Consider the following 13,193-nt stretch of genomic DNA (forward strand, 5'->3'; position numbering starts at 1 on the left):
TCATTATCTCTTGATTAGTCCTTGAAAAGACTTTTCTTTCTCAGAGACTATAGTTTCTAACTTCTGTATATCAGTCAAATAATTTTGCTTGAACTTACTGGTATTCAAACCTTCTAAGGCTCACGTGTTCTTCCCCTTGGTAATTCGAAAGTTCCTTCTTCACTGCCATTGTTGGTAAATTCTAGATTCTGAGACATCTGGATGCCAGAGTATTCTATAGAAATCTCATCACCACATAGCCAGGACCTTACAGTTCTTAACATATAATTGTATCTAAAAACCTTTTCTTATGTATTCAATGTTTCATGCTGGGAGTTTTAATAAGGTATAATATCTACAGCTATTTAAATCTGTGACTGAAAAACAATCTATATAAATTACACCATTCACTGCCATTAAAGTTGGCACGAAGCTAATGGACTCCAAAGAGACCAATTTGCTTTGTACAGACAGAATATTGTAGGTGCCTTTCCTTCAAGCAAAAATGTAATCATCAAATTATACTTCATATACTTATTTGTTATTAATTTCTTAATACGTTTCTGGTTTAGTTGTTCCTGTTTTACTCAACAGATATAGTTGTAGAAAAATAAAAGGTAAAAGATAAGGAAAGTATACAGTATACAAAAAGCTGATTTATAAGACATGCTAAAAGGAAAATCATTCATCTGGAAATCAAAGACTTTAAAAAGTCAAAAGAAATTTACATAATCAAAATGTAAGATTATAAACTGTAATGAACTTATTAATAAAAATGAACTTGGTCCATTATTTTTATTCTAGAGAAAAAACAGTCTGAAATTAAATCATATGTCTATGATGAGTAGACATACTCAACACAGTCAAAAAACAAGTCAAGTATGTTGCTGATGCACAGTATTCTGTGAATTAAATTTAGGTGAGTTTTAGGACAAATTAAAAAAAAAAACCTCAGATTTATGACCACTGTTGTAATTCATTCAAATATTCCATAGAAATTCATCACAAGGTGAGATCTTCTCCATTCATTCATCCAATAAATAAATAGATCTTATTATGTGTAAGGCGTTGCAGGGGATACAATGAAAAATAAGGCATGGACTTTGCCCTCAAGGGGCTTACAGTCTAGTATGGAAAAAATAAACAAGCACATAGATAGCCATAACATAAGGGAGAAAGTGATGTGTCATAAGAAAGACTCAGACAATGTGCTGTGAAAGTCATTGACACTAGCAGACTTTTTTTTTAACTGTAGTGTCTAAGTAGCCAATAAAAATAGAAAGACCAATGACAAGTTTGCAAAATTAAGTGCCAAATTTTGTGAATCTATGGATGATGAAAGCTGCAATATAAATGCAGTTTGTCACTACTCACCAATTCTTAAAAATGTTTAATCATAGAGTAACAACCTATCAGAAATACTATCTTGCCAGAGTTTATAAACAGATGCAAATATAATAATCTAATATTTATGGATAAAGGATAATTTTAATTATCTAAAATACTCATGACACATAACCTTCTCGCACAGAAATTAGCTCGATTAGATTAAAATGATGAAGAATTCCTCGATGGCTCAAGTGTACTCCAAGGAAAGCTAGAAGGTTGTACAGTTAACTCCCAGGGTGTAACTCTAAACCATACAACCTACTACCTCAACCCGGATGCACACAGCTTCCAATGTTGCTTCAAACTCCTTATCATATCTTCAGTCAGCTCCTCCAAATATGGCGGCCATATACCTAAGGACTTGGCAAGGATGTAGATATAATATTCTAACATTTTACCAATAAACTTAATATGTATCTACTAGGATTATCCTAACCTCTTGGGTTTCCAGCATAGGTCATATAAAATGTCTTCTGACATCTCTCATGGAGTAATTCCACCAGCAATTAATAATATTAAAAGTCAGTATCATTCAGCTTCATTTATAAAGAGAACTAGGCTCAACAGAGACACAAAATCCAGTTATAGCCTTTAATTTTCTTATTAAAGTTGATGAATTGCACTAACCACTGGAATGTGAACAGAAGTTTCTGAACAGGATCTATTCAGAGCTTGGTGCAAACCTTGCTATAAAAAATTCAAATTTCTTAAGCAATTTAATATACTTGGATTTAAACTTCAATGGCTGTGCTATGAGCCCTTCCAAGTGGTCAACAACTGAAGCGTGCCTCGTAAGACAGGTGAGGATTTATATATATATATATATATATATATATATATATATATATATATATATATACATGAAAACCAAAGGAAAATATAGTCACTTCAAAAGTAAACAACTAGAGTTTAACAGGAGTTTGATTGAAATATTATTTAACTGCATTGTGTATAGCATTTTGTCAGATTACCACACTGACACAGACCCATAGAAGCGAGCTTGTGCGGTCCACTTCACCACAAGATCGGATCTACGGGTTTATGCCAATGGGCAACGTCTCACATGGGTTCCCTCATAATGCAGAATTTGTTGTAAATATATGATGAAGTTAGGAGGCCAAGATAATGATATCAATCCCTTAGCATAAGTATTTAAATGCTGAAATGCTCTAAGTATGCATATTCCCACTTAAAGGGCTCCATAAATATTCTACACTAAATACAGGTTATATACATGAGAATTTTAAAAATAGTATAGTGAAAGAGTTTTCACAGATTACTTTTGTTTTAAGGTTGAATATTTTGGAATTAGACTATTCTAATTAATGATGAATTTTAAAAGAAAATAAAAAAGAATCCATATATGCATGTATGAATTATATAATTTTGAGGCATGAATATAGTATTATGAGCCTATAATTAAGACCAAATTAACTATTAAGCTAACTGTGTAAGAGTTAGACTGCTTGTTTTAACTCTTATAAAACCTCAGTTAGTGGTTTCAAGGAATTGGTAATATTATAACTTTCTCATAAAACAAGTAAGATTTTGTTGATTAGGCAAAGAACACAGGATGTTATTTAAATTCTTAAATATACATATGTGTCTGTAGTTGGAATAATACTGAAATGAACAATATTTGGATAAGTTAATATCAGAAAACAAAAATTAATGACACATTAATAGCATTATTACTACCACCACGTGCTAACATTTAAACTCCAGATCTTTTGCATAAAAGAGGATATCTTCTTTCTTAAACACAATATATTTAAACTTATTGTTCAAAAAAGATATACTCAAAACATACTATATGGCTACATACAACTCTCATCTGGTCAACAGGTTGGGCAAAATAAATTGTTATTAAAAAAATAATTTAAACCACCAGACAATAAGCAAACACACAATGAGTAAACATAAAGCCAGCCACGTACACGTTTTTTAAGACTCCAGGCTCAAGAACAACAAAATTAAAAGTTGTACATTATTAATTGTTTCACTCATATCCACAATATTTAGCACTTTTAATTATATCTTCATTGTGAAAACTAATATTACTACATAAAAATTAGTGTTTTTGCATGTTTTGAAATAAATGAAATAGAATGTTTTTTATAAACTATAGATAATGTGGTCTATATAATTTTTACTATTATGTTTTCTAACTATTCCCATACTAATTAAAAACTATAGTAAAAAAAGTCAATAATCATGAATTCAAATGTAGTAAAAATATTTCAACATATATTCATAAATTTAGACATGAAATAAAAGGCAATATTTGTTCTGCGTTTCATCTTAACTATAAGAATGTATATTTTGGTTTCATTCTCTTATTAGATCATAAAAAAAAAAGCATGACTTTATTCCCTTTCCTTAGATTTCACTTCCTTTTTTATACTATGACAAATGACAAAATATCATTTTTCTTTTTCCTAAATTACTTTCTATTCAACTGTATTTCACCTATGTTATAGGAATGGATATATAGATCTATATTCAAAGGGAACCAAACTGTACATTGATCACAGACTGAGAGAAAAATTTTTCACAAAAGTAGGTAATATTATAAATCCTTAAACCATCAGTGACAGTTCCAACAGCTAGATCCATAAAGAGTATGAAACAAATTCTTATAACTAAACACAGTCAAAATTATTTTTTCTTTAAAAAATTTAAATATTAATTGCTCTTTTGCTTTTTATTTTTACCTGAGATGATTTTCTCCTATGATCACTTTCTTCACTTCTCATATCCATTTTAAGTTTTTCCCTAAAACAACCACAAAGGGAGAAATATCAGACAACTGCTGTTTAGGAGGAGCATCTGGGTGGATGGTGGGAATGAAGGTAGACGATCGAGAAGAAAACACAATATCAAAATGGGCAAAACCTTTTAATGTATTTTTTTAAAGGCTTGGAAGACTCATGGAGCCCCACCCAAGGCTACTCATATGACATATAATGTGGTTTCATAGTTTGCATTTATGCGTTCATTTTGGTTGGTGTTGTTTTCACAGTAACAGTTTTGAAAGTGAAAGGAGGCATGGCTGTTAAAGAAGGGACTAGGTTTTGCACAATGAACTAGTGAAAGCTGAAAAGAGATTTGGATTTGGCATGGAGCTTAATAAGATAATTAAGAGTGTAGAGATTAATGGCTCCTAAAAATAACATTTAAAATAATGTTTTTCAACTAAAGGATCTTGAAACATGAAAACAGGTTTATAAATGTTAATTAAGCCTGTGAAAGTTGATGTTCCATTAGCTGAGGCAGCATAAAGGAACAAGAGCTACTTTTTAAATAATTAGTGAACAATCACCAATAAACTTAAATAAAACGTTTTACTTGAATGTTATCAGTATATAGGGTATTTGTAATTTCCCACAATTCTTTGTAGAATAACAAATAAGAAGGTAGAATTCATCGGTTCTATAGTATTTTTCACTGTATAGCCTATATATTTTTATTATAATAAAATACGATTTTAAAGCACAACAGTTTGCTTAAAGTTTATTCTTTTCATGGAAAATATAGTATCAATTCTTAACATGCAAATTGTAGTCTTTATTTATATAAGCTCTATATTTCAAAAGCATTTTCTCCCTTTAACAATTTTTAAACATGTTTAGAAACAGTTTTAAGAAAAATTAAAATAGGTGAAATACGTCAGTTAATCCTTTCCCACTGAACCAGGCAAAACTGGGTTTTTATAATAAAATGCTTAAACTGCTTAGCATTTTACTTCTACAAACAGACAAAATAATTAGAATGCAATGCATTTATCTGCTAAGCTAATACACTGCTTTAAACATACAAGTTTAAATGTACTTTTTCCACTAAAATACTTAATGGATATTTCCAACGCTCTCAGCAACAGCTGTAAGACAAATGCTTCTTTTAAATATATTTTAAAAGTCAGTGTTATTGTGGAAAAAGCTTTTTTCTACTTAGCAACTGAGAACATGATCTTTTCATCCCTTTTTCTGGTATACTGAAATCCTGGTGAGTAATTTAAATATAACTTCCCCTAAACTAACTTTCAGTTATCAGAGAAGTTTAATACATATTCTAATACAACACTTTTCTAGAAGTTCAAAAAGTTTCTTCTTTCACATTTCAAATTATGAGTCACAGCACATGAAAGATTTAGTTTCTTTACCAACTAGGGCTAAACACTCACTCTTCTTAGACAGCAAATACTAATACTGTACACAAAGAGCACAGATAACATGTTAATGTTTTTCCAAAACTTCTATGTATAACAAAAATAAAAACAGGTATCATCTTTTTCATAGAGGTTTTTCTATTTTTACTAAAGTTTCTATTCTAGTCAGGATTAGAGCAAGAGAGCAAAAGGAAAAAGTTAATAAGAGTAAGGTGGGTGATGAGCTATAAAAGAGTAAACTGAAAGTTCAAGTATCCCCTTTTATATAACAGTAGACTTAAAAAGAAACAACAAAAAAAGTTATACCTGATATAAAGGTGCGATTTCACCAAGTGCAATATATTGCTTATTATGCCATATTTTTTGAAATATACATATAAAGAAGGCTCATTTGCTTATGCTGCCTTACAAAGCTGCTTTACAAAGCGCGATGTCTCTGTAGTTATACAAGCCAATGTTTGCTTTTTTTTTTTTTTGGTTTGTTTTGGTTTGGATTTTTGTTTGTTTTTGTTTTTGTTTTTGAGCAGGAGCGTCTCTCTCTCTTTTTTTTTTTTTTCCAGCACTGTTGCATGTAGTAGGACAAACTCAGATTTTTTTTTTCTTCATGGCTCCTGTTATTTCTTGGAAAAAAGGACCAGGGTGCTTGTCTTCTTTTTCTTCCTTCTCGGTATTCCAGGCACAAAGCACTGCGCAGAAGCTGCACCAATCCTTGCCGTCCCTGGCAGCAGAATGGTAGAAGGTGGGAGAGACCAGGAATCCTTCCAGGCTGTGCTGACTTTAGAAATGAGGATTGCACACGTTTGTCTCCTGAACCAAAAGGGTGAGAAGGCAGGGTGCCAGTTTGCTACACTGCAGCAATGATCTCATGCTCACTGCTACTGTCGTCCTGTTTGCCCAGTTCAAATGCCTGTTCATTATAAACCAACAACAACAACAACAAAACAAAACTACTTGGATTCTTCAGCAAGCAGGAAAGGTATTAACATTAAAAAAAAATCAGCAGTAAGAAAAAGCAAAAAACAAAAATCACATACAATTTTAGGATTCACTTGTTATGCCTCAATATTCTGTTTATATGTTCTTTCTTTTTATTTCCCCCCCTATTTAGAGATAAGCAGCAGAATTTATCAGGCGTGAAAGGGACAGCCTCCTGGTGGCCTGCCAAAAACCCAGAATAAAGGCGAAGTTGTGCTGCAAAGCTCAGTCTCTTGCTGAGTCTGGCTAAAGTCAAGTACTAAGATCCACCATTTTCTGAGCCATGCTAAAAAAGAAGAAAAAAGTCAGGACGGTTGCTGCTTTCCAAGTCTCCGTTGGCACCATCACAAAATCTCAGTCGTAAGGTCACATGATTCTCTGCCAAATGTAGAGTGCGTTCCCATCACCCATTCTGCTGATACTGCGAAGGCAGCTATTGTCTCGTTTAGACCCAAAGTTCAGCCCACTCTTCATTGAATTAGCTGAAAAACGCATCACCTTTGGGGGCTGGGAGTCATGGAAACGTCTACCTGGCAAGCTGCCCACTTTTTCTGCCCATCAACCAGAGATGGAATTGTGCTGCCTAATGCAATGATGACTTGGAATGTGAAGAGTCGTCCAAAGTGAATCTGATTCTTGCAATGCCTGCTTCAGTTTGCACGGAAAACTCTGGCTTCTTGTAGTTAAAGGGGGAGGGGCGGGGGGGCGGAGAATCTTTCCTACTAAATGTAGCAAATAAAGGTCTGAACATGCCTACTCTGCAACTTTATTTCACAACACACCCAAATGGTTCTCAAATGAAAAGACTGAAGTCTCTGTAAGTTTTCTGAGTTAAAGGCATCCCTTCCTCTGTCTCCTTTTCCTTATGAGTGAATGCAACAAGCCCAGGACATTTGTTTTAGTCCCTCACATTAAGATTTAAAATCTCTGAGTTTTGTCTTGCTTTTTATTACTTTCCGATTTTATCTGGCACCAGTTTTGTACTACATGGCCACAATATCCACTAGCAACAGTGGGGATGCATTATTGCTGCAATCTCCTTCAAAGTGGTCCCCTGAGGGAGCCAGCTGTCTCCTCAACCACACAAACCCCTGCAACTGGGTCCTGTGGTAATCCTCATCAGTACCTAGCACAGCTGCTGTGCAACTTTGCTGAGATTGACTCATGTAAGAAGTGTTCTTTCTGTTCCTTCACAAGCTACAGTTTTCCTGTGTGGCATGAAAGATGCCTTTGAAAGATGCAGGAAATATATCAACAGCTCTTAAGCATTAAAATGAAATGGTTCCCTCTCCTGAATGAATTGTCATTCTAGCAGATGACGAAAGTTCCAGTGGACAAACATTTCCATACTTTCTAACAAAAGTACAGTGAATTAAATCTTTCACCATTTCCTTAAGAGCAATCTAAATCCAAGCGGTAAAGCAAGTCTTATAAGTATTTAAGCCAAATATACTCAGTAGTAGTAAAAAGAATCATGTTCTCCTATCTACATTTAAAAACGTTTCAATTTTTCAACAATGAGGGAATCTTTATAACTATGTTACCAAAAGTTTTTCAATTATATTCAATGCCTTACAAAATTATGGACTAATGTTATCCCTCCTCCATGTATAGACACACACACACACACACACACACTGCACAATACCTGACAAAAATTCAAAAAAATAATCAAACCATGACTTGCTTAATAAAAGAAAACCATCAAAAAAAAAAAATCAGGGATCAAGGAAATATCCTGGAAAAGGTCTACAGTCTTTTTTGAGTCATGGTCCTTGGGTCGCTTTCTTGAGGAATGGTAGGAGTGAATGTGTACACACACATGCATGGAAAACATCCTGGTGTCCTCTCCATTTGAAATTCAGAATACAAACAATTGTAAACCATAAAACAAAACTTACACATGTACTGAAATTAAAAATGTTTTTTCTTGATTGCAAAATTCTGGACAACTTTTGCTAATGTCCTAAGCCTTAGAGTGCTTGGTGGAGAATTGAGCATGGCACACACACCTGCCCCATGTTTCAGCACAGTAAGAAGAAAGTAGATAAGCTCTCATAGAAAGAAAAAATTTAAATTTTGAGTCCTCATTCACGTATTCAGTAGATATTATTAAGTAGTAGTATGTGGCCAGGCCTTCTGGTAGACATAGGGGAACAGCAATGAATCAAGTGGACATGCCCCCATGTGGGACTCATTCAGTAAGAACTTTAAAGTGAGAAAAACTCACATCTAAACAGAAGGGTTGTAGGTCCTAAATGAACATTTATTGCTAGTCAAGAAACAAAGTGATAGGAATTAGAAAGTGGAAGTGAAATGGATATAAAAAATAGCTTACAGATAGAGATGCTTTCTGTCATTTTGCATTTCTGTCAAATTTTAAATTTTCTCTTTTTAATACAAAATACAATTATAAGTTTTTCATAGTTCTGTTGATTACTTAAAGAATCTAATTTGAAAATTATATATTGCCTTGCCAATTAAAAACAAAAATGGACGTGGCAGATGTTCACTTCCAGGGAAATGGAGTAGATGTAGTTTTTCCTAAATCTTCCTGCTAAGTACAATTTTAAAAAACCTGGACATTGTGTATAAAACAAAGGTAAGGAGACTCTGAAAGATGGAGAGAAGACAGTCCAATTAGGGACTTCAGGACCCAAGGAACAACATGGTGGTGAGTTCCCTGCATTTTAATTTTGCCTCATATATCCAAAACTTGGATCTAAAGAAGGCTGCAACCCAGAAACACCAATTGGTGCATTCCCAAAATTCCCCAACAAAACATATTCTCTCTAGCCAAACACCAGGAAAGCAGCAGGCTAGAAAGATGGAAAGCACAAGGACAGTAACACTTTGCTCCAGTCAAACACTACACAAACACACACCACATACCTGTGAAGACAGAGTGGGGAGCCTAGTGCTACCCTTGCTAGGCTAGAACAAAATGCCCCAACCTGCTCTCCCCAACCCCAGGGCAGTGTAGGAAAGTCTGAGTAGGAAATTGGGACTTTCATCCTTGTCAGGGGATAACAAGGGCCCTTCTTCCCAAATGCAGCTTCAGTGGAAACTTCATGGGGATGCTGAACACCCACTCCAACCCAAAAGTAATGAGGCAAGCTTCTTCCTCCCACTAAAGCGGTGTCAGACAAAGGAGGCCTAGTGGAGAGTCAGGACATTAGAAACTGCCCAGTAGTCAAAAGACAACCCCATTATCCCTCAACCTGTGAACCAGCAAAGGCCATGAAGAGAGCAGTAGCAAACCACTCCAATCCCTCCCAGCCGGGAAGGTATCAGTGGAGGCCTGCTGGGGAAGAGGAACTCTGAGCCCCTCCTTGCAGTAACAAGGACCCCTCCCAGTCAGGTGTCAGTGGTGGCTACAAGGGGGAAGCCTGTACATCTACATACACCTGGCAGTGACAAGGCTATACCTCCCTTTTTCCTGCTGGATTAGTGTCAGAGGAAGCTAGCTAAACCATAAGGTTTAAGTAAGATCCAGAGTCTCATAACATAATACCCAAATGTCCAGGTTTCAACTGAGAATAATTTTCCATACAGAGAAGCAAGATCTCAAACTTAATATAAAAAGACAATCAATGCATGTGAACACCAAGATGAAAGATATCACAGTTACGTCACAAAGATTTTAAAGCAGCTATCACAAAAGTGCTCCAATGAGTAATTATGAACATGGTTGAAATACATTTAAAAAAATTAAAAGTCTTAGCAAAGAAATAGAAAATATAAAAAATAACCAGATGGAAATTTTATAAGTAGAAAATACAATAGCTAATAAAAAAAATGGAGGGGGCAAAGGAAAGAATCAGTGAACTGGAAGCCAGAACAATAGAAATTACCCAAACTGAACCACACAAAAAAAATATGCTTAAAAAAAAATAAGGTAATGGAGACTTATGCAACTATGGAACTGTAAGAAAAGATAAAATATTTATGCCACTGGAATCCCAGAAAGAAAGGATAAAAAGGGCAAGTTATAAAACATGCTCAAAGAAATAATGACTGGAAACTCCCCAAATTTAGCAGAAGGCATACAGATTCAAGAAGCTAAGCAAACCACAAGCAGGAAATACCCAAAGAAATCCACACCAAAACACATCTTAGTCAAACTTCTGAAAACTAAAGAAAAAAATCTTGAGAGCAACAAGAGAAAAACATAACCTGACTTACAGGGGAAAAACAATTCTGACAAGTGAGTTTCTCATCAGAAACTATGGTGGCCAGAACGAAGGGGCACAACATTTTTAAAGGCTGAAAGAAAAGAACTGTTAATCCAGGATCCGATATCTATGGAAAATATCGTCCAGGAATGAAGGGGAAATCAAAACAGTATCTGACAGACACTAAGATAATTTTCAACAGTAAACCTACCCTAAAAGAATGGCTAAGGAAGTTGTCTAAACAGAAAGGATATGATAAAAGAAGAACCTTGGAACAACTTCAGAAAAGAAGAAAGAATTCAGTAGGAAAAACTGAGTAAAAATAATAGACTTTCCTTCTCTGGAGTTCTCTAAATTATGGTTGACAGTGAAAAAAAAAAATTAGCACTATCTGATGTGGTTCTAAATTTACGTAGAGGAAATATTTAAGAAAATTATATCATAAATGGATAAGGATAAAGGTACAAAAAAGGAGGTAAAGTTTATATACTTCAACTGAGTTGGCAAAATGAAGACATCAGTATATATAATTTAATATATAAAGCAACTACTAAAAAACAACTACAGTGGAAAACACTAGGTAAGTCAAAATTCTAAAAATTGTTCAAGTAACCCACAGCAAGGTAGAAGAAATGAAAAACAGAGAGAAAATACAGAAAACAAAGAATAAAATGGCAGGCTTAAACCATAACATATCAATAACTAAATTAAATGTAAATTGTCTGAATATACTAATTAAAGTGCAGAGATTTGCACAGTAGAGTGAAAAAGAAAATCATGGCTCGGGCTTCCCTGGTGGCGCAGTGGTTGACAGTCCGCCTGCCGATGCAGGGGACATGGGTTCGTGCCCCGGTCCAGGAAGATCCCACATGCCACGGAGCAGCTAGGCCTGTGAGCCATGGCCGCTGAGCCTGCGCATCCAGAGCCTGTGCTCCCCAAGGGGAGAGGCCACAACAGTGAGAGGCCCGTGTACCACAAAAAAAAAAAAAAAAATCATGTCTCAATTATATGCTCTCTACAAGGAACTCAATTCAAACACAATAATATACACAGGTTGAAAGTAAAATGATGGAACCTACATATATCATGCAAACATTAATCAAAGAAAGTGATATTAATATCAAATAAAAGAGACTTCAAAGCAAATTCCCAGAGACAAACATCCTAAAATGATTAAAAAATAAAAATAAAAAAGACAGTCCAACAAGAAGACATAACAACCCTGAATGTGTATACACCAAACAAAAGAGCTGCTAACTGTATAGTGTGAAAACTGGTAATAGACAAGAAAAACAGACAAATCCATGGTTATAGTTGTAAACTTCAGTACACCTCTCTCAACAATTGATAGAATAACTACACAGAAAGTTAGCACAGATATAGAGTCATCACCATCAACCAACAGGATATAATTGACATTTTTAGAGCATACGATCCAACAATAGCAGAATATACATTCTTTTCAAGTGCCCCAAAACATGTTCCAAGATAGGCCATATCCTGGTCCATAAAGCAAATGTCCACAAGTTATAAGTAAGTGAAATCATACAGAGTGTGTTTTCTGAACAAAATGGAATCAAACTAGAAACCAATAAGGGAAAGATAACAGAAGATAATTTGGCAAATCTCCTACACGACTGGCAAATAAAAAAGAGAGAAGGCACAAATTACCAATTTCTGTAATGAAACAGGATATGTCATTATAGACCCTTGCAGACAAAAAGCAATAATGGAAAGCTACAAACACTAAACACAGAACCTAGACAAGTTAGATAAAATGGACATTTCTTCAAAAACACAAATTACCACAACTCACCCAATATAAATTAGATCATTTGAATAGCCCTATAGCTATTTTTAAAAATTGACTTTATAATTTAAAAACGCCCTCAAAAAGAAATCTCCAGGCTTAGACAGTTACATTGAATAATTCTAACAAATATTTAATGCAAATTATACATAATTTTTTTAGAAAATAGAAAAGGGAACAATTCCCAATTTATTTTATAAAACTAATATCTTTTTGATAATAAACCCAGACAGAGACAGTAGAATAAAGAAGTATAGATCAATATCCCTTAAGAAAATGGACTTAAAAATTCTTAATAAAATATTAGCAAATAAAATTCAGCAATATATAAAAGGAATTATACACTATGACAGTTGAGGTGTATTCCAGGGATGCAAGTCTAGTTCAGTATTCCAAAATCAATATAATCCATTATATTAACAGGCTAAAGAAACAAAAAATCACAAAAAATCACATGAAAATATGAATGGATACTAAAGAAGCATTTGAAAAAAATCCAGCCTACATTCCTGATTGAAAACACTCTTACAACTAGGAATAAAGGGCATTTCCTCAATTTGGTAAAGATCTTCTACCAAAACACCTTATAGTCAACATTACACTTAATGGGAAAGACTAAATGCTGTTCCCTAAAATCAGCAATAAGCAATAATCACTCTCACTATTCTTATTCAACTTAGTGCTGTAAGTTCTTTCC

At 34.2% G+C, this 13,193-nt stretch overlaps 1 long non-coding RNA gene across 1 annotated transcript in view; it reads right to left on the reverse strand.

The window, feature by feature from the left end:
• Nucleotides 1–3,979: 3,979 nt before the first annotated feature.
• LOC308617646 overlaps nt 3,980–13,193 on the reverse strand; it is a 118,166-nt gene continuing 108,952 nt past the window's right edge. Inside the window, exon 3 of the long non-coding RNA XR_014015902.1 lies at nt 3,980–4,143. This is a non-coding gene — a long non-coding RNA (uncharacterized lncRNA). The remainder of the gene's footprint in view (nt 4,144–13,193) is intronic.

The sequence above is a fragment of the Mesoplodon bidens genome (genome assembly GCF_964165515.1).
Source record: "Mesoplodon bidens genome assembly, chromosome: 5".
Lineage (NCBI taxonomy): Eukaryota > Metazoa > Chordata > Mammalia > Artiodactyla > Ziphiidae > Mesoplodon > Mesoplodon bidens.